The sequence below is a fragment of the Neopsephotus bourkii genome, unplaced genomic scaffold, assembly GCF_033783945.1.
Source record: "Neopsephotus bourkii isolate Nb327-2 ecotype Australia unplaced genomic scaffold, CSIRO-AGI_Nbou_v1 NB_1526, whole genome shotgun sequence".
Lineage (NCBI taxonomy): Eukaryota > Metazoa > Chordata > Aves > Psittaciformes > Psittacidae > Neopsephotus > Neopsephotus bourkii.
In genome coordinates, this window is record NW_026902002.1 from 4,586,444 (window position 1) to 4,609,021 (window position 22,578).

Consider the following 22,578-nt stretch of genomic DNA (forward strand, 5'->3'; position numbering starts at 1 on the left):
GTCTTGCTACTTTTTCAGCCAACTGCAAGATGTTCTGACCAAAGGCTAGGGTTGAAACAGCCTTTCTCTTCTATTTTCTACTGTACCTAGTACATATTTTCCAACATGAGCAAAGAGTAGTGGTCTTGTTGAAAAAATCCTGAAGATGATTATTTATATCATTCACCCTACAGGCTTTATTAGACAGGCCTTGCTTTGTGTCTTGTGTGGTGCGTCACGTAGGATCCCTGCTGTAGCCAGTAATCCTAGGGCTATGTCATGAAAGACTTCAGATTCAAAAGGGTCCAACAGAATTTCACAAACATCATTTATCCTGGAACTTCTGGGACTTTGGGAACTTTAATTTATTACAAACTACTTTTGGAAAAGAGTGTGTTGTGTTTTTTTGTTTGTTTGTTTGTTTGTTTGTTTGTTCGTTGTTGTTGTTGTTGTTTTTTTCTTCTTCTTTCAAGCGCCAAGAATGCTTATTCATATCTGAAAACTTAGAAGAAATCCAACCAAAAACTAAACCCGTACACACTTCGGCTGAGGGTGCAGAAGTTACTGCTTCTGAAGAATCTTTTTGGATTGTTACAACTTCCTATTGGTAGCATAAAAAACCTTAAATTCAATGTGCAACATTGAAATACAAACTGACAAAGCAAACCCAGTTACTTTCTTCGCTGTGCTAAGTTGTGTAAAATTATGTTGATTGAAAGGGAAGACACTGCTATTAATCAAGCTTGAGGGTTTATTGGTAGTAGTACAGTAATGTATAGAATTATGGCTGTATCTGTACAAGTAAGAGTCTTCTAGGATAGAGGCATATCTTCTACTTTAATTTACCCCACATAAGGTTTTTGACTGCTGTATTTGGATTTTTTTGCAATATTTCTTGTTTAAGCCTCTGTGTGGCAGATGTCTTTAAGAGCCAAGATCTAAAACAGCAGAGCAATTAAAAACAGTAGAGGGATACTTGGCAAGGAAGTGTAGTGGTAGAAATAGGTGCTTGTTAAACCTTTTTAAACTGTTTTCATTTAAAATCGAAGATAGAAAGATATGTGGCTTCTGTAGGCAGTTTTACGGGACTTGCTTACATAGCAGTGATCCATGTGCAATTTGCTGGGGCTGATGTATGACTGATTTTATGTTAAGAAAAAGTGGATGGTTGCATTTGTATGTGTTTGACCACAAAACCCCAGAAGTTAGGTACATGGAAAGAAAAACATGCTGATAAAGAGCTGCATTTTGGAGAAATGCAAAATAAAGTGGTGGCTGTGTGTAATTGGTAATTAGTTCCTGGACTGTGTGGTTTTGCCTTTTTTCAGTTCTTTGTGAAAGCTACTAAAATTAAAAATCTGCTACCTTCTACATCTTGCTATTTCAATGCGAAGAAGCATTGTATCTCTATTTGATATAGTCAAGAAGAAAGACAGAGAGAAAATTAATGACCTAGAGTATTTGTTGGTTATGTTTGTAGTTCCTGGTTTTGTCATGTGAATATGTGTTTGCAACTTGATGACACTGAATCAGAGTGCAAAGCAGGCTTTTCAGTTATTTGAGCTATTCTAAAACGTGGGTTTCTGTCTTGTTCCTGTCACTGTGTCTTTTTTTTTTCTTTTTAATTGCTTAAAATCTTTAGATCTTGAAAGAGGAAGGTTAAAGACTTTTCCTAATTCACTTTCTTACTTTCATTTCTTAGTCAGAAAAGTGAGGTGAGGAGTTGGAGGAAAAAAAATACTATTCAAGAAAAGCAGGTGATCTATGCACTTCACACTGAGAAGGGATGGGGTTGGTTGGTTTCTTTTTTTTAAGTGAAAGTTGTTAGGTTCTTCCTTTTTGGTTTTCTTTTTTTTTTTTTAAACACCGTTTTGGGGAGTGGGAAAATAAATGTAGACATAGATGCCCTTCTTGTGCAGTTACCTAACCATTTTTGTTGGCCGTAAAATTCTGCATATTGCAGTCCTGTCCATAGAGCGCTGAGAGACCATTGCCTTATACTTCCCCTCATTTCTGGACTCACATCTGCCGTAATTTGATCTGTTGTGTGTCACATCGAAGTGTTCCTGAAGGAAGCAGTTTTGCTTTGTACACAGCTGTACCTTTATCTGACTCTTTAGTGCTAGCTCTCTGATATGTGAGACTTAGAGACAACTAGAGTTCCATGCATAATAATTTGATAATACTCTGAAAAAGTACCATTTTTTTATTTACTTTTTTTAATTTTCTTGATGCTGGCAGACTGGCAGAGAGCAACACTCTCTACACTAGGTTCTAGCCCTCCTCCTTGCAGAGTTGCAGAATATTAAGTTATCAACCTTGCTAGCTTTGCTAGGGGAGAACTGATATGGCTTACTGATGGTTTCAGCTTTGTGTGGAATCAGCACCAAGATTTTTTTGTTTGTATCTGTTGGTTTGTTGTTTTTTCTCTCCCTGAAATAGCAGGCAAATATATCATCAGCTTGATTTTGATATTAAAATTCTAACTTAATTCATCTTCTCACACCACCTTTTCTGGTTGTTTGTCAGCAGTAGTCCAGAGTCCAGAGTGTGATATAGGAGTGCCAGTGTTTGGACACCTTGACCGACATGTATTGCATCAAAAAGGTGCCATGAAGTTCACAGAGATGTGCATTTGCTTTTCCTATGGGAAGATCATACCTGGGCATGATTCAGGTAACGACATGAATCATGCCCGTGAGCCTGTGGTGGCGGTTGTTTGGTTTTTTTTTTAGCTTGTCATCAGCACAGCTTTCTTTTGCTCATTTACATAGTGATGCCATTCAGAGGCTTGGAGGGATCTTTAAATAACACCTTTGTCAGGGTTCTTATGCAGCAAAAGTGCAGGAAGGAACATTTTCAGAATTTCCTTTGGGGAGCTGGATATAGTCTTTGCTGACCCTGCAAATATTCAGAGATAAAACTCATGGTTGGATTACAGTAATTCACACTTCAGGAAGGAAGCACAATATTACACATTAAAAAAAATAATAATATCCTCATGCATTTAAAAAAATACTGTGAGTTTTCTTGTATCTTTTTCTCGTAATTTGCTCTTCTTTTAGAAAAGGCCCTATACTAATTTAACCCCTCAAAAATCAGCCAACCAAATCAACAAAACCGCAAAACTCATACTCCCCCATGAAAGAACTCCACCCCACCCCCTGCCAAAGGAAACTAAAAGCTTAAAAAAAATCCTAAACCTCAAGTGAATTTTCTAGCACTTTATCTAGCAGCAGTCTATTGTGTTTCATGTCAGATTGGCTATGCAGATTTGTAGAGCCTGAATTATGCTGGAGGTTAAGCAAGGCAATGTAACAATCCGTTCGAGCCTCAAACATTTAGATTTAGATATGGACCGAGACTGTGTGAGATGCATTCCTTACTAGGAGTTTCTTTCCATACCACCCACAACTAATAGTCTGCTGGGACTAATCTCAAGTATAAACGAACCCTCTGGGATTTTTATTCATGTCTTTTGAATTGCTAATGAAATTAAGCTTGCAGAGAAATGCTTTGGTGGAAAAAGTCGGTGACAGTGTTTGGTGCATCTAGTTCAGCAAATCAGAAACTGTGATTCTCTTCCTTTGCATGTTGATTAGATCATTTGCAAAATCATGAAGAAATAGCCTAACAGCAGACTAACTCGGGATGTTGTTGATGACTGGTTTTCTAGCGAGTCTAGCAAAAATCAAGGAGTGAAACTAGTAGAGAACTGAAAGATCAAACGGGCAGTGTCTTAGAGCATGTAATGGAAGGAGAAGCCTCTCACTGCACTTCAAGGTCACATTGTAGAGGAACATTTGAAGGGTGTGAAAATGTTTATGTCACAAGCTTCTCCATCACTGATAGCCTAATACAAGAGGCCACAAAGGTAGGCAGCAATGGTACCTTACTGTACAGCACCACCCAAGAACTGAAGAAGGGATGAGCCAGAAGCAGTACTGGCAGGCCTTTCTTCAGGCTTCGGGAGGCATCAGCTTGTCTGAGAAGCTTCTGCTGTGAAGCCAGTTGCTCCCTGGGAACTCCCTGTTCCCTTGGGAAGAAGGGAGGAAGAAGCTTTTGAGTAGGACCTGCTTTGCAGGTTGTTGTCTCTCATCAGAGAGCATACTGAGTTTTGTGGACCATAAAGAGCTTCAGGACAACATGATGAAAATTATCTTTGGGTCCCAGAGGTTGGTGGGAGTTGTGATTTAATGTAAAAAATGGGATGTGGGCTGTTGACTATAGATGTTAATAGCCATTGAAAATAGAAACAAGCATCTTCAAGTAAAAAGATAATAATTAAGGAGCAATTACTAAGAAGTAAGCATGATCCAGTCCTGGAAAATTTGAAAGTTTTCCAATGTACATAAAGGTAAGATTCACACACACACGCACGCACACACACACACACACACACACACACAAAAGTGTCATGTTTAAAAATCAAATTTTATGTTTATTAGTGATTAAAAAAGAATATAAAATATGAAAGCAGGACTCGGATACCCTACCTGTCTGATCAAAAATCACTTTTCCTTACTGAGGTCTATGCTATTAAAAGAAGTGTTATGATAGTAAATGTTGCCAGAAAGCTATTGGGACTATGTAAGGTGTGAAAAACTTAATTATGAATGACTAAGCACACTCTGGCTGGCATGGAAATACAGAAGCTAGTTTTGCACCTGTCATATTTTCGCACTGCAGTTGGTTGGCTTATTGGCTATTACTTTCGTACTAGCTCCAAAATCCAACCTCTTCCCTCTATACTTTTAAAAATAATAACATTGTACTTTCAGTAAGGGACACTGCACAAGTGCTTTCTTGGGGAAGGGGGGTGGGAAGGGGCACGCAAGATTTTGTGTCTTATTTCCAAAAAGTGTGCCTTGTTTGAACACAGGTAACTTGACTTTTTGCTTCTGTCTTCAGCCCATTGAAACTAAAGGTTTCCAGGTGACATAATTCAGACGGTTGGAAAGTAAACAGACCTCCCATAGTACCCTAGATTGGTTTCCTAAACCAGGTTTTCTGAAGTGCTGCCTCTCTTCCAACTCTAGCCCAGGAGTTGTGGCCTGTATGATTTTAATGGAGAAACTGTTTTTGAGAGAGACTTCAGTTACACTGATCTGGATGGTCCTGTGCAGAAACAGTAGCTTGGGCATATGAGTACACAGTGGAACCTGAGTCATAAATCTGGCCACAGACTGAAGCTATACCTCTCCATTGAATCTGTAATGCAGAGTTGGGTACAAGCTTGCAGAGGGAAAGACCTGATACCTCTTCCAGTTGGAAAAAAAATAAAGTATTTTGGCTTCACAATGTACAAAAAGGGGTAATTTCTCCTTTGGAGACAATGTAAGTAGTTGCACATGAACTATCAAGTAGATAGGCATTCTTGAGACACTTCTGACCATCAGTAGTTTTGAGAGGTGGAACTAACCCAGCTGATGTCTGAGATGCTGTTAAAGCTTACAAAAGATTTTCAGGCCACAGTTACATGTCAGCCTTGTTTGACTACATTAGCAGTATAAGTCAAGTTTCTAAAGGTTGCCAGTGACATGAATTACTATGAAGCTGGGAGAAAAGGCTGTTTAGTGATGGTGCATATTAAAAAACAATAAATAAAGGTAATTCCCAAGAAATGAAAGCAAAATACCTTTGACTCATACAGAAATGCCATGAATTTATGAATACCTTGAAACAAAGAAACTTAACGAGTGGCTTTGTCTTTTAAAAAGTAAAAATATTTCAAAGTACAGAAGTCATCCTATATTGAACATCTATTGTGTGGTAATGAAACTTCCCAGGTGAAGTCTTATTCAAGTTGGACTTCTCTGACCAGCAGTATGAGGACATGCTGTTCTCTCATATTTATTGAATTTGATGTTTGGGGAGGGGGCAGATTGGGAAGGTGATAGGGGACTTGACACCAAAGAACAAGATTCTGTTGCATAACTTGCAGATGGCTTTGTGCATCTCCACAAGGTCTTAATCGAGTCAGTAAAGCTATATGATAGCACAAGTTGAGCATTGGGATTAATTCTTACAGGATTAATGTTGTAGCTCTGAATTTGAAGTGCTTTGCAGCTCTGCCCATATGTGCCTTGTATGCACTACTTGGTAGGCAGGTTTAGTGATGGGGAAAGGCAGTGCTATTTAATACATTTTTCCCCTGTGAATTCTCTTGATTCAGCAATCTGTTAATAAAATTAAAAAGAGTATTTTCAAGCTAATTGTCATTAAATCTTTCAAATTTCAGAGAGAAGGCTCTGAGTCTTCAGCAGATGGTTGAAAATGAAATGCACATTGGGGGGAACAGAGGCTCTGCCAAATCTGGACCTTGAACAGAACTAGTCAAATAAACAGAAGTGAGACACAGCAGGGATGATTTGGAATAGGCTTTATTATGGCCAGAAAGCTTCAGGCTGTGAATGACCTAATCAACCTAAGATACAGACATGTACCTAGATTAACTTCTACTCTGCTGTCCTCATAGAACTCCATTTTGTTTTATTCAAATACTATACTAACAGAGCTGAGCTCTTTTAAAAGTGGAAGGTTATAAGTGTTCTGGCTTGTCCTCTTCTCATTGTATTTGTCCTATTCAACTCTCCTAATGCCTGTATTCTTAATTTTCTCCTTTAGTTTCCCCATCCTTTTCCCAGACTTAATTTGGACACTTTTCATGCATTTGATGAGTTTCAAATGTCTCATTCAAGAAAAATGAGTAATGACAGCAGAGCTGCTTGGTGTTGGGAGGCTCTAGAGGGTGGGTCAGTTCCCCTCATTCCAAAGGATTTTTGTGTGACCTTGTCTTCTGTCTCATTTCTGTTTGCAATGTGAGATAAAGTAACATGCACTGCCAGAGAAAGGTAAGACATGCTTTATGCTGTATAAAGCACCATTCTAAAGTGACTACTGCTGTATGCATTTCTTACTGTGCATGGTCCCTACTTTAATTAGAACTGCTCTATGTTACTTGAATAACAAGCACGCTTGGACTTGCTTCAGTTCATTTAACTAGGCTTGGCATGATCTTGTATCTGCTGCCCACAGACATTACTGTATGTAGTCCTGCTAGGACAGCTGTCTGCAGAGAATATCTGTGAATGTCACAGAAATGTGAACTTGCTCTGAAAACACTTGTGCTGATAAAAATGAAATAAGATGACTAGCCTTAGCCAAGGCCATGACCATATGCTATGGGCATCCTACGCTTAATAACTAAATAACTGCTAAGTAGCATCGTATTGCCAACCAGTGTTTAAAGAATGTTTCAATGTGAAATTCCACATGACAGTAGTTTGTCATTGTGCTGTGAATTTGGTTAGCAAACAGGCCTAGTTTTATTTAAAAAAATAAGATTTTATATATATGTGGCTTTATAAACCTTTCTCACTTGCTACTTTTTATTCCTAAAAGATACAGTCCAGCAGCCTTTGAATCAGTCTCTGCTTTATACCAATGGATGTGAACTTCTGAAATGTTTTTATGAAAAGTGGAATAACTTTGAGAGTGAAAGAGGCTATTTAGGGGGTGTGATGTGAGTACATAAAAAGTCACTTGGATTTATGAGGAATTATTGCTCTGGAATTGAAGGTGACAGGAATTAGTCTGGTGTACTAGGTGCTGGTTTGCATTGCCTGAGGTGGTATTCCTAAATTCTGGGACAGTATCATGGTTTTGCCATGCATTCAGTGGTTCACACAGTGATTATGCAAGGGATCATGTAATTTCCATTTGTCATTCTGGTTTCAAGTGACCATAGTCGAAATGATTTACTAGGATTCTAATTACCTTTGCAATTAGTAGGCATGCTTGAGCCTCCTGGGTTTTATTAAGAGCCCATTGAAGGTAATGGAGGGGAAAAAAAAAATTCCTTTGACCTCATTTGGCATTGACTCAAGCTCTTTGTAGCTGAAGCTGATGGCTTCATCAAAATCCACTTAACCTTCCAGGGATAAGTATGTGAAGGGACTCCTCAGGTCATGCTGGAGCTTCATGGGTTTGCTGGAAGGGGCTTGACCATTTTCCCATGCTATTCTCTTAATTACCAACCTAGGTGAAAAGAGCTATTTGAAAAGTAGCACAAGCCAATGTGATATCTTGTGTGGTCTCTAATAATAAGTGGTTCACTCTCAGCATCCTTTGGATGACAAAGGATTAGTATAGTTAAAAATTAGCTTGAGAGAGAACTGTGCTTTAGAATTATCATGTTTCTTTTCTTTTTTTTTCCCCCACTATTTTGAAAGTCCCTGAGTTTAGCAACCAAATTATACCCTCCTCATGCCCTGTTGTTCAAACATACTGCTTGAATTCCATATTTTATCTCCAATGAAAAAAACTATCAAAAAAATCTGAATACAAGAAATCAGTGTGCTGATTTAGAACTGTTTTATTTTTTAAGAAACTAGGAAAACAAATAGAAACAATACAGATAAAGAGAAGAAAATTATCTGCCCTCCTTAACCCTTCCCCAGATGCACATGAAAACTTCCATGTCATCATCTAATGCTCTGCATTATCATACTAAAAAGGAAAAAAAAAGTAACAAACAAAAGAAAGCTCAAAAATCAAAAGCACAACTTTGAAATTTTATTTTCTTTTTTTTTTCTGCCCTGGAGAATTCATTTTCCTGAGGCTTTCTCACTTCCATTCAGCTCAGTAGGACACAGGAGGTGGCTTTTTATAGATTCTTCAGGCCACAACTTTACGCCATAAGAGCTTTTTTATTTCTGAATGCCGTGTTCTATTGTAAGATAGGATAGGTTTAATGAATGTGCATAGTGAACCTTACTTCTCTGCCCTTAAGGGTCAGGAAAAAGCCTTACAAGTACCAACATGAGTCTGGACATGGTCCTGAGCAATCTGCTGTAGGAGACCCTGCTTGAGAAGATGATTTCTGGGGATCCTTTCCAACTTCATCCATTCTTTGATTCTGTTTCATGGGTGATTCTGTTCAATGGCAAGAAAAGGAGCAGGACCTTCATGTTGACTCCTCCAGTGCCAAATTGAGGGGAAAAAAATCTCTCATGCCTATTCATTGGGCAGATGTACTGAGTTAGGATGCCACAAATAAAGACAACTGGGCTTTGCATTTCTTTGAAAGATCTTCTGAATGTATAATCCTGGTCTCTTTGACTGGTGCTAGTAGCAAGAAAAGCTACTTCCACCATTGAGGGGTACGTTTTCAAAGCAGTGTGCAGGGCTTTGGTGCGTGACACCATTAAAAGTTTGTGTACATTTTCAAACAAAGAGCCTCAAGGCTAGAGATAGCCCTTTGATCTTTAAAAAGCTTGCCACATAGGAGAGTGAATTTGAATGTGTACTTATATCTGCAAACACTTGCAGATAATTAGATTTTAGTTTCAAGGCTGCAGGACATTGCAGAAATTATTCAGATTTCAAAAGGTTCAAAATAAGCATCAATTCTTATTTATCTTAAGGGATTTAGAGGGGCATAAAACAAACCTTTAATGGCTTCAGCCATGCTTTATTAATTGCTTTGTTGAAAAGATAAAACATGTGGGAGTTTGTGTATTAAAATGGGATGTGAACCAGAAGAAATCTAATCAGGATCTGAATGATTCAAAGAGAGTAAGAAAATACACAGCTGAGCTTTCCTCTGTGTTCAAAAGCTTACTACCTTAATATATAGAACTTCTTTATTTTTAAGGAAGCATGCCTGGATTGAGCCATAATTATATGTGAAAGCATTTAAACTAGTCATTCAGTACTGAAGGTGTAGCATCTGTCTAAACAAAGTGACAAGCAATTAGGGAGTCTGGGGGAGTTGTTTGTTTGTCATATCTGAAAATAAAGTTATCAAATTATTACCCAAATTGCCCTGTGTTTGACAGTGGTACCTACAAAGGCTCCTTAAAACAACTTTGTAAAGGTGGCTCTGCTTCGTATACTGTTTTTCTCATGGCACAATGGAAGATAGGGTTTTTTGCTTTGGTTTAGTTGTGTACGGGGTTTTTTTTTCTGTGGAGATTTTCTCATTTTCTGTATGCAGAGTTCTTTTCAAGGATGACTGCTGATAGAAGGTGAGCCTTTTCCCCTGTTGGCTGAAGAATGGCCTTTATACAAAGTAGAAGGTAGCTGACTACTAGAGTTCAGCTGGCTTTTAAACTGGTACATTAATCAACACTTTCAATTAGATTTTTTTCTTTTAAGGAAGAACGCCTGTCTTTATTTAATGTCATGTGAAACATACTGCACTGCGATTCTTAGTGCATTTTATCTCTTAATTCTGTTATTGGTGTTTGTAAACTTATTGCAGAACAAATACTGCAAAAGTGTAGCGTGAATAGTCCTGCTATATTCTAGTTATGTACTTTTCCCTTCTTTCTGTTACGCTGTACTTGCATAGGCTATGGGAATTTTCTCTCTCACCTCCAGTCTTCAGAAATGTTTTTGTATCAAGTCTTTATCATTGCATGCAAAACTTCTAGTTGATTTTGAACAGGACTTAGAAGTGAGTAGCTAACTGGCCATGACAAGTGTGGCCTTGAGACCACTACTCTAGCTGGTTTCTGATTTCCACTAAGGAAAAAAAAAAAATCTCATTCTTTGGGATTGACAAAAGCATTCCAGAGTTCATATGGATTTTTCTGGATACTGATTTAAAAGGTATCATCAACATGGGTGAAGGGAACATGAATGCTGAATCTATTAGTAATCGAAAATATAACTATTACCCAATTTTAATGTATCTTTTGGGGAACATCTTTTCTCTAAAACATCTTCAGTACTGACTGAAAAGGATACTGTTGCTGCATGAAAATAAAGTTCAGGTTTTGGTGGTCCCAGTGAGTCCTGAGTATTTATGTGTTTTCATCCAGAGTCTTCAGCTTGTCTTCTATACCCACAAACAGCTGCATAGCTCTCACCCTTGCTTGCTACAAGAGTGATAAACACCTTATCTTCAAACTGTTGCTATCCTGACCAGTGAGGCCAAGAAATAATACATTTTGAAAACTAAGCTCAGCAAGTCTCAAATCCAGAATGTGTCTGTGACTGAACTGGGGAGTTCACTATCTGGATCACAACCTCATACTTCCTAACAGTTCTAGGATTGCATTTGAAGATGATGGATAGGGCATCACTGGGAAAAATGGTGCTGCCATCACCCTTATAGTATGCCTCTCTCTTCTGACTGCTGGGGTTCTCTGTCCTCTTATTTGCCAACATCTTGTATACCTGCATAATGTCAGTGGGGGATGAAAGTTTCTCAGAGCGTCAGGAAGTATCTTCCACTTAACAAGAAAATTCAATGATGGTGGTGCTGAAGTGAGTCTACAGTCATGGATTAGAACTGTAGTGATGTGAAGGCTGAAGACTGTGATCATTTAGTGCTGTGGATCTTGTTCAGACCATGTGACTGGGGTGTAATGTAGCATAAGGTTGTAGCAAAGACATGAGGGTTTTAAAACTGATGACTAAAATAATCATGGTTGATTAAATAGAAAAATAAAATTTATGTTTAAACTCTATTGCTTATTTGACAACACATTCAATCTAAGATATCTATAAGTTTCTTTTCTCCTGTGGCACTAAAAATGCTGCTGTCACTGATGAAGAGAGAATATGCTGCCCTAAGAAATGCCTGGCAGAAAATCTTCATCTATTAACTGACATCAAAGCTGCATTCACCTTGCTTAAGAATGGGAATTTAAAACTTTTTTCAATCCAGCCCCTTGTCTAAACTGTTAACTTGCGGAGAAAAGTCTTAAAAATTGGTATTTTGGGGCTAAATAAAGAGTTTTTGTTGGAGGTTATTGAGACATTAAATGATTACTTACCATCCCTAGTAATGACATTACATTTAAATGCAGTGCTACATGGGCACTTATTACTACCTTCATCTCTGTTAATATTTGCTCAAAGCCTGGAAATTGAACATTCCCTCAGCCTTATGTGAGGCACTGAAATTCTCAGAGTTCTAATTGCTTTTCAGTATGCCATTCTGCAGGTTACACGATTTGAAGAGCTTCTCTTCCAAACAGAAAATACTTAGTGAACCCCATGCTGTTTATGTTTTTCATTAGTTTTATCCATGAGTTTACAAAAAAATGCAAAGGAAAAATAAAAGCTGAATTCACTTGACCATGATTGATTTGAAAATTCAAGGAACAACCTCTTGGTTACTGATGACTTTTAAATTCCTATGCATTGTGGGTATGCCTGTAAAATTCATCAGCATTCCACACCTTCCTAACTGCTTCTATTGTTTGCTTAGAGATAGCAGCTGTAAATTTAGATGTGCACAAAATAACCTTACCAGACAAAGATAGGGCATTATCTGAAAGTCTTTGCAATGACTGCCTGTATAAATGAACCTTTTCCCATAGACGTTCATAAGAAAACCAAAGCAGAATAATTTTGTTTGACAAAGCTCAGGCCTGGTCAAGTTTCCCATGTGAGGGAGCTTGCCCAAATTCATTGCCCATCTGAAGTGGTAGTTGGGTTAAAAAGAGAGAGAATGGGAATGTGGCATCACACTGATGCAGATTCTCATGGGTCTTGCGTCAAGGTGGGGGGAAACTGTAGTACTGCAGAGAAACTATGTGAACCTGTGGCAGGGAGGGTGAAACTAGGTGATCTAGGTGGAAATAGGTGATCTTTAAGGTTTCTTCCAACCTAACCATTCTATGAACTGTAGTACTGTGCTGGGGAAGCAGGAGGTAAGAACTTATAAAAGGCTAATTCTCCTTTAATTTCCCTTTCTACATTCATCCTGAAATCATGGAAATCGGGGTCAAGTATAAATCACAGAATCCTAGAATCATAGAAAAGTTAGGGTTGGAAAGGACCTTAAGATCATCTAGTTCCAACCCCCCCCTGCCATGGGCAGGGACACCTCACACTAAACCATCTCACCCAAGGCTTCATCCAACCTGGCCTTGAACACTGCCAGGGATGGAGCATTCACAACCTCCCTGGGCAACCTATTCCAGTGCCTCACCATCCTAACAGGAAAGAATTTCCTCCTTACATCCAATCTAAACTTCCCCTGTTTAAGTTTTAACCCATTACCCCTTGTCTTATCACTACATTAAATCCTCAAAAGAAAACCCACCATACGAACTGGATTCTTGTTTTTGTTCTCTAAGATACCCTTACTAACACTATGCACCTCCACAAAGGCAAAGTAAGGAGTCTTCACTTAAGAGTCTGCACTTATGTGTCTGGTTGCAGGTGCGATGGTGATAAGCAGTTGGTGTTGAGATGCTCTACTGAAGTTCGCAGCAGTGCTCCTGCAAACATGCCTAATTTGAAGGTCAGGTCACTCAATGTGTGGGGAGTATCATAGATGTCTATATGTATGAAAGACACCCAGTTTGGAGATGTAGTCTGAACTATGTTCCTGTCTCTGGCTGATTGTTAGGTGGTAGAAAGCAGCATGGCTCTACTTAGGTTGCTGAAGCTATTTTTTCCAATACACCTAATTTTCTTTGAGACAAGTATTTACATTCACATTTAAAAAAAATGTATTTATACAACATCAAAAAAACTGCTTCACCAATGAATTCCTGAACAATGTTGGCACCGAGTAATATCAGCAGAAAATCTGCCTTACCCCATCTGCATTTTAATTTTATGTTAGCAGATACCTATACTGAAACCATTGCAACTACCTCTAATCATATCATTCTTGTGGTTTTTCTTCTAATAGTGAACTTGTCAGGATTGCTGATGGGTGCAGATATAGTAACTTCTGCAAAATTCAATGTTGTTTTAATTGTACGTATTATGATATTTTAAGGCAAATACTCTTCTGGTTTGTTTCGTGGATTTTTGGGGGCATGGTTCTTTTGTTTGTTTTTTGTGGTTTTTTTTGTTTGTTTGGGGGTTTTTTTGTTTGTTTGTTTGTTTGTTGTTTTTTGAATCCATGGTTTAATTGATGGAGTCCTGAACTCCATCAGTGATGACCTCTGATGAACAGAGCATGCTTGTAGCAAAGTCTGATGCTTTTGAAGGACATCAAGTTTACATTTTTGTGAGTGGTGCTAAAACTTCTGAAACTTTAAGAGGCAGTCCTGATCTTTGGCACATGTTAGCTACTTTATTTGAAATGCGCAAGTAACAAATCTTATGTAGACCAAGACAAAAAGGATGCTTGTGATGCTGTGTAGGCACAGCAAAGGACCCTGTATGTTCTTGGATTCTATTTTCCATAACTTAGCAAAAAATGCTCTGTGCTGACACAGTCACTTGCCTGTGTTTTCCCTCTACAGAAAGGCAATTTCCGGATACATTGCCTTGCCATGGATTGAAGGGATTTATACTGTCTGTCCGCTAAAGTATGTTAAGTGTCAAAAGGGCAAACTTCAGATATAAAACCTGTTCTGCCTGCTGGGTCAGCTTTGTAGCTTTCTGCTCTTGGGTCAAAGATCAGATCAGTCTTAAATTTGCAGGATCTCACAAATGTGGAAGGAAAAGACAAACAGGCACAAGAAGCATATGCTGAGTAGAAAGTAGTAAGAACCCCTGACAGCTGCTGTTCCAACTGCTGGAAGTAAATCATAGCTTTGGACAACAAAATACTTTTGCAGGTTTCTTCCTTGAAATATAAATGTTGACAAGCCAAGTCACCACATCCTTTTTGATGTAGTCTTTTTTTCTTTTCCATATAGAAATAACAATGATTTCAGTAATTGTTGAAATCTCAGACTGTCCTCTTCAGTGGATTTGTGTGATGCATTTACCATTCATTGGCAGTAGCTCATTCCTGTCCTAAAGAAATATGTGATTTAATGAGAAGCATATAGTATAAGCTAGAGTGATGGGTACCTTCATTTTATAGATGGAGACATTATGACTCATCTGAGTGGCATGGGCTATGACTGAGCCAGAATCTAGGAACATTTATTCCTTAAACATAAGACCATTTTTTCTTTAACTAATTTTTGCTGATAACTAGTTTTGTCTGATGTTCTTTGATCCTCTCAAAACAAGTATTGCTTGTGTATATTAGTTTACTGGAGCTGCATTGATGGTTATTTGAAATTAACATTTGGGCTTCATAAGCCCAAGTGGCATGTGATCACTCTATTCCTCATTTGACTGCTATTTTGTTATTGTGAATAGGAGTTATATGGCAGATGTGCTTGTTTCAATAAAAAAATAAGACACACTATTAAATCAAAGCTTTTTTTGAGAGCCCCTAGCGTTATTCAGGATCAAACTTAACTGCTTTTTGTGAGACAAGGTTACATGTGTAGATTGTACCATAAAAGACTGCTGTATAAACGCACTGATTGAGTAATACTTTTATGTTGAGGTTTACAGGGAAATGAAAGAACACATAGGTAATTTACAGTTGTTTAGGAAGAGTTCATTATTAGCTTAACTATTGATGTGAAAGGAAAAGAAACCTGTGTTGTTAAGTACTTCCTCTGGTGTCTTATATCTTGAAAACTACGCCGTGCCTTTCAGCTAACAGATGGAGTTCACAGCTGTGGATGTTCATGTAGCCATTCTCTAGGAGAAAAAAATAAAAAATAATTTCCCTTTACAGATTTCTTTCTTCCCCCAACTCCCCCTCCCAGCCCCCATCTTTCCAAGAATCATGTAGTAAGATACTCATGGTAGTAGAACCCATTAATATGTGGTATCCTGCTGAGATGCTTTGTGTGGAAAACCTTGATACAGAAATAATCCTTCAGCCGCTTTCAAACCTGTAACTGTACTCTGATTGCTATGTTTCCTGTGTCTTCTATGTGTATCTTTTTTTTCTCCTCCCTCACAGAAGTTCCTCCTCCTGTACACATGCACCTCATTTGAACTGTAAAGGTGAAACGTTAATTTCCATTGTAAGTCCAAATATTTATTTAGTGTCTTAAGGGGAACTGTAGCTACAGAAGACAGGAGAAAACAGATGAAATGAAAGGCATTAGTTGTCACTCCTAGAGCACAATTAGAAGCATGGTATGAAACGAATGGTTTATGTCTTTAAAACAAAGTATGCCATTAAGTGGGTAATGCTAAGAGGAATTTTACCTATCCTATAAATACGAGTGAATCTTTTCAACTTCAAATCCCAGTACAGAGACAATTTACAGTTGCAATCAAAATTATGCACACAATTTAACTTCAGCACCATCTGTAACTCTGCTGGTATTTTAATACCGAATAAAATTATGTCTTGGCAACAGAAATCCCATTTAAATAAAATACCTGTAATTTCCAAGCAAGGTCTCCAAGAGGAAGCTACAAGAGCTCTGATTTATCCTGAAGTCTCCTTGATGTTTACTACAGAACGTATATGTCTACATTTTCAGGTTAGCTATAAGGAAGAAGTTCTTTAATGGGAGGATGGTGAGGCACCGGAACAGGTTGCCCAAAGATGTGTTAAATGCACCATCCCTGGCAGCGTTCAAGACGAGGTTGGACAGAGCCTTGGGTCACATAGAATCATAGAATAGTTAGGGATGGAAAGGAGCTTAAGATCATCAAGTTCCAACCCCCCTGCCATGGGCAGGGACACCTCACACTAAACCATATTACCCAAGGCCTCGTCCAACATAGCCTGGAACACTGCCAGGGATGAAGCATTCACAGCCTCCCTGGACAACATATTCTAGTGCCTCACTACCATAACAGGAAAGAATTTCCTCCTTATATCCAATCTAAACTTCCCCTGTTTAAGTTTTAACCCATTACCCCTTGTCTTACCACTACAGTCCCTAATGAAGAGTCCCTCCCCAGCATCCCTATAGGCCCCCTTCAGATACTGGAAGGCTGCTATGAGGTCTCCACGCAGTTTTCTCCAGGCTGAACAGCCCCAACTTTCTCAGCCTATCTTCATATAGGAGGTGCTCCAGTCCCCTGATCATCCTCGTGGCCCTCCTTTGGACTTGTTCCAACGTTTCCATGTCCTTTTTATGTTGAGGACACCAGAACTGTACACAATACTCCAAGTGAGGTCTAATGAGAGCAGAATAAAGGGGCAGGATGACCTCCTTTGACCTGTTGGTCATGCTCCTTTTGATGCAGCCCAGGATACGGTTGGCTTTCTGGGCTGCAAGTGCACACTGCCGGCTCATGTTCATTTTCTCATTGCCCAGCACCCCCAAGTCCTTCTCTGCAGTGCTGCTCTGAATCTCTTCTCCGCCCAACCTGTAGCTGTGCCTGGGATTGCTCCAACCCAGGTGTAGGACCTTGCCCTTGTCACGGTTAAACTTCATGAGGTTGGCATCAGCCCACATGGTCTAGCGTGAGATGTGCCTGTCCATGGCAGTGGGGTTGGAACTAGATGTTCTTCAGGTTCTTTCCAACCCTAACTATTCTATGATTCTATGATTTAAATAATAAACTGTGGACAAGAGGTCTGTGTGATTCTGTGAAGAAGCCCTTGTTAACCTGCCTCTGAAGCTCAGTTTGCACAGTATCCCTGTCCTCATTGCACAACTTAGGACTGTTTCAGAGCTATAAGCAAGCTCTAATCCAGGCGCTCTTTGCTGACATGCCAGCCTCTTGAAGAGGAGTGCCTACAGGAGGCAATTAACTTCCCTTAAAATAGCTTTTATTACTGATGATGTAGGAGGCATGTTAGTTCACTACTGAGTTTGCCTTTTTTACTCCATTGTGCAACCTACCCACAACAGTTTCTGAATTGTAATTTTCTTTTTCATCTTCTCCAATTTGTGTATTCTGCAAAAAGAAGGCAGTTTTTACTGTTTGGCATGGGGTGCCATGTACCTACACCTCCCCCGGTTGCATTATTGAGTGATTCTAGTCCTGCATTCCTACCCTCGGTACTGCTGTCCGGTGGTATTATAACTATTTAATAGAGTAGCTGCAGCATAGAACACAGTCTTAACTGTGGCTTGCCAAGTAATTTCCATTTGCAGTGATATGAGATCACTGGCGTAAGTATGGTGCTACTTATCATACTGAAAAGAGATATTGGCTAACAATATACTACCATGTAGAAGTACTGCAAATTTCACAGTCAAAGACTTTCTGCACATTTGTCTCTGTAAGTGTACAGCAATACTAAAAGCTGTTCGAATGTGATGTATAGGAAATCTATGGAGCATAGGGACTGGTAATCTTTTTACTGATCATGTCCTCCTCATCAAAGTTTTCATTAAGGAAATATTACTGACCTTTCTGGATGGCTTTCACAGGTGGAAATCAATATGTTTTGTCCCACTATCTCTTTAAATGGACAAGTGAAATAGCAGCAGGATAGGTGTGTTAACACATCTCTGTCTTGGCTGGTATTAACCCTGCCCAGTTCCAGGGATTGATCCTTTTCAAAGGACAGGGTGAAAGAAACATCAGTGTGATCATGATAGATTTTGGGGGTTTATGAGTTTCTGAATATTTCAGTGTCCACTAATCAGAAATTTTTTAAATTTATATCAATTGCTGCCACTGAATTTTATCTTAAGCTTGAAGAAAGTTATAAATTGGATCATACTGTGCCTACAAACACTGATGTAAAATATGTACCAGAAGAATAAGTAAACTTGGGCTGAATCTCTGATTTCTATGCCAACTCAATTTTGATAATGTTAGCTGTATTTCAGAAGCCTTCTATCATGTCCCACTACTCTGCTCTTGTGAGACCCCACTTGGAGTACTGTGTGCAGTTCTGGTGTCCAGAGGAGACCAGAGGATGGCCACAAGGATGATCAGGGGGCTGAAGCGCCTTCTGTATGAAGACAGGATGAGAAAGTTGGGGCTGTTTGGCCTGGAGAAGAGAAGGGTGCGTGGAGACCTCATAGCAACCTTCCAGTATCTGAAGGGGGCCTACAAGGATGCTGAGGAGGGACTCTTCATCAGGGACTGTATCACTAGGACAACGGGTAATGGGTTTAAAACTAAACCAGGAGTAGTTCAGGTTAGATATAAGGAAGAAGTTTTTTACTGTGAGGGTGGTGAGGCTCTGGAACAGGTTGCCCAAAAAAATGGTAAATGTTCCTTCCCTGGCAGTATTCAAGGCCAGGTTGGACAGAGCCTTGGGTGACATGGTCTAGTTTGAGGTATCCCTGCCCATGGCAGGTCATCTTAAGGTCTTTTCTAACCCTAACCTTTCTGTGATTTTATGAAATCTTGTCTCTCTAGAACTTGGATACATTTTTCTGAGGGTTGTTTTACTTTTTCATACTTGTCACAGGTGTTGAAGGTCATCAAGAAACATAGAACTTTACGAGATATTTTGGCAAAAGGCCTTTTCTGAAGTTCACTAGTTTATGGAATATTAGCTAAAGCTGGTATTATCTGGCGTGTTTTAGAGGAGCCTGAGATTTTGGTGTCTAAATCTCACTTGGATGCTCTTGAAGTGATAGTTCTATTTCTTTTAAATTTTATATATGTTTTAAATTTAAATACACATGGAAAGAGATTTCATTGTATTTATTTAGAGGGCAATTAAAGCTACAAGGAAGGAATAAAAAACAGTAAACCAAACAACTTCATAATAAGTTAGTTTCTCTATTTTTATATATTTTTAAATTCATCTAAAAATAATGAATAAAAGTAAAAAAATCAGGTTGCCTATGGGTAAATATTTTTTTTTTCATTTCAGAAGCAACATTCCTGATGACAGTTCTAATATTTAAAATAAAACTATAAATGCTATCTCTAATTGCCTATTTCTCAGGAGTTAGCATAGTCAAGGTCAGCACCCATTTCTCAAATGAAAATGTACACCTGTATTGTTATGTGATTTGTATGAAGAAGATGGCTTATATGTTCAATTAGACACTTCTTAAAAATCTGTTTTTGCTAATTAGCAGGTCAGAAGTAAACATAGGAAAAAACAACTGGCCGGCAAATGCTTTTCTTTCTGAGTGTCCAGATGTTTTAAATGATTCTGTAGTGTAGAATTTTTCTTTGTTAGAAAAAAATGTTTTCAGTAGTCACTTAATGCAGTTGACATGAAGATGAGGATTTTTTGTTCTGAGAGGCTAACTGCCAAGGCAAAAGGAGTAGTGTCAGAAACTAAAAATCTGGGTGCACCTGCAATAAAGGTCTGTTTCTGTTACACCAAATGAGGGAGATGAAGTATCTTGAAATGAATGAGCTGGGATTATATGGTGAGAATTAGGATATATTGGTTTTGCTTTTGTTTTTTCAATGGGTCTTCTCTGACCTTGCATAAGCACAAAATGTTTCTTCTCTTTGTTGTCTGCAACCATCACAAAAGGAAATATGATAATAACAGCTTTTCTTAGAGAGTTTTATAATCTTGAGAGGTGTGTTGGGTGGTTTGTTTTTCAATTCTGCCTTCTCAGGGAAGCAGGGTCTATGGGATGATTCTCACTGTTTCTGCACATCTTACCTTTTTGAGCCCTGTGGTCTATATCAGCTACATTTTATAAAGGTAGAACAATCTGAAATCTGTACAGTTTGTATGCGTAGTGTTTCTGACAAGGGATGCATCACAGCTATTCAGCATATGATCTGAATTGTACATGCACCAGCTGACCAATGCATCCTGTGCTTTACTGTACTACATATTTCTATATGTAGAGCTTTCATTTGTCCTATAAAAGCTGTGCCATGTCCTGCGCTGTAGGTCTGTGTATGCAGAGCTGTCACGTGCAACCTCCAGTGATGCGAGGTTAGTTCTGAATGAGGGAAGGGCAGAAGAGTGACTTTGCATCTCTTCAAAGTCTCCATTAAAAAATCAACCTCACTTGGAGGAAATTCCTACTTGTACTCTGAAGTCAGTCAGTCGTTATTGTGTTTTCTGTTGGAAGTTGGACTGTATTGGTCCTGGTGCTTACAGAACTATATTCAATTTATTAATGCTGTCCTAAATTCTAAAGCCTTTATTTATATGTTTTTAGTTAGATATGAAATCAGGGAAGGATTCCTCTCATTAGTGTCTTTCTGTAGAAGAAAACCAAACAAGGATACCAGGATTTGACATAAAAATTATGTTGTAATGCTGTAGCAGCAGAGATCCAGATGAATGTGTCTGGGACAGAAGCAAAGGGTGTAGGCATGTAGACAAAGCATCTGGTATTTAGAAGAGCTAATTGTCACTTCCCAGGCTGGAGCCTCCAGAGATGAAAGGGAAGAACCTTAAATGCATTGCTCTGAAATGGTTTACACTTGCTGCTGTGCTGAGACACTTGGTGCCTCATAGGTATCAGTCATAACCTTGAGGAACAGTGTGAACCCAGCGACTGTCACTGTGATTCTTGTTGTGGACAACTTGTGGGCCATAGACTGATGTGCCAAGCTTTCTCATGCTCTGGGAGCAACCACAGGGAACTAAAGAAGACCAGCAGTCTAGACGCTATTTAAATTGAAATTTCTGCATTCAGTTATTTCTAATGTTAGTCTTTTCAGTGTTGCTGATTAGTCATGTAGATCTGTTGATAAGACCTTGAACCTCTTTCAGAGGGGTTCCCAACCCCTCCCCTGGGTTTTACAGAATACAGAAGTTTGGATGAGTTTGAGATTGGTGTGCGTTTGGGTGAGCCCTAATGTACTTAATGTTTGAGATCTGTGCTTAGATCACTGTTGAGGTCACAAGTGACAGTGAATTTAAGAGCCTCATTTTAATTTACAGATTTATATTTTTTTTAAGTTCAGGCAGAGCAATTATGGCCTGACCTCATGCTGTACCAGGGAGCACAGCACTGTACAGACCTTTCTGCATTGAAATTGGGAGCTCTCTTTGAGAGTCAAAGGCTGTGATAGAGAAATCTGCTCAGGAACATGGTAGCTTGTGGGCTAATTATCCTCATGGTGAAAATATCAGTGACATGTCCTTAATTCATTGAACTCTGAGATCTTATTAGGCCTTTTTGCAGATGTTAACCAAAGAGATGGAAATGATTTTGTACTGAAGTTTACTCTCTGAAGTCCATCAGTCAATGCACTGATATATCCAGTATGCTGATTTTTTCATATAAAGCTGTCTTTTGATTGCAAAAGTATCTGGGCTGTTCTAGAGTAATTGTAGAAAGGCATGAGAAATATTTTAATGTAATCTGGTTCAATATAGGAAAGGTATCACATAGTTTTGGAACAGTCTATATTTACTGTCACAACCGTAAAGCAAATTTTGCTTTTAGTCCTTGTCTTTTGTAGACCTGAAGTATCATTAATTCAGTACATCCTATCCCCTGCCCCTGCCTTGCAAATTGTGTATTTACTCTCTGAATGTGAGGGCACTGGTGCCTGAGATCCTGCTAACCTGCAGGACTTTTCTAGTAATTAGATCATGTTTGCTCCATGAGAGATTCAATTAAAAATGAGAGGGTTTTATTATTCCCTTCTGAAATTCCTCACTATGTTCTTGAGTGTGTATATGACAGTGTTGTAAAGAACAAACTTACATTACGAAATTCTATCCTTATTCAGACATTATGGGCTCAAAAATCCAACTTGGGTGTTAGGCTACCCCATCTGTCGTCAGATGAGGATGTGAAAGTAACAGGGGAAGGACATAGCAGACTACTCATTTGAGCTAACAGAAGTAATTTGGCCATGTATGTCTGTGTGAGGTTGGGGAAGAAATTAAGGAAGTGTTCAGATTTTATAATTGCAATGCAGCATAGAGCTCTTGTGAAGCTTGGTACATGTGTTTTACACGTTGCAAAAGACCAGGTGCAAAAGGCCGTGTGTTCCTGCTGTGTG

General features: G+C 38.8%; 1 protein-coding gene across 2 annotated transcripts in view; it reads left to right on the forward strand.

Annotated features, from left to right (window-relative positions):
- Positions 1 to 22,578, forward strand: part of CNTNAP5 (contactin associated protein family member 5) — a 302,690-nt gene that overhangs the window by 51,907 nt on the left and 228,205 nt on the right. The window lies entirely within an intron of this gene.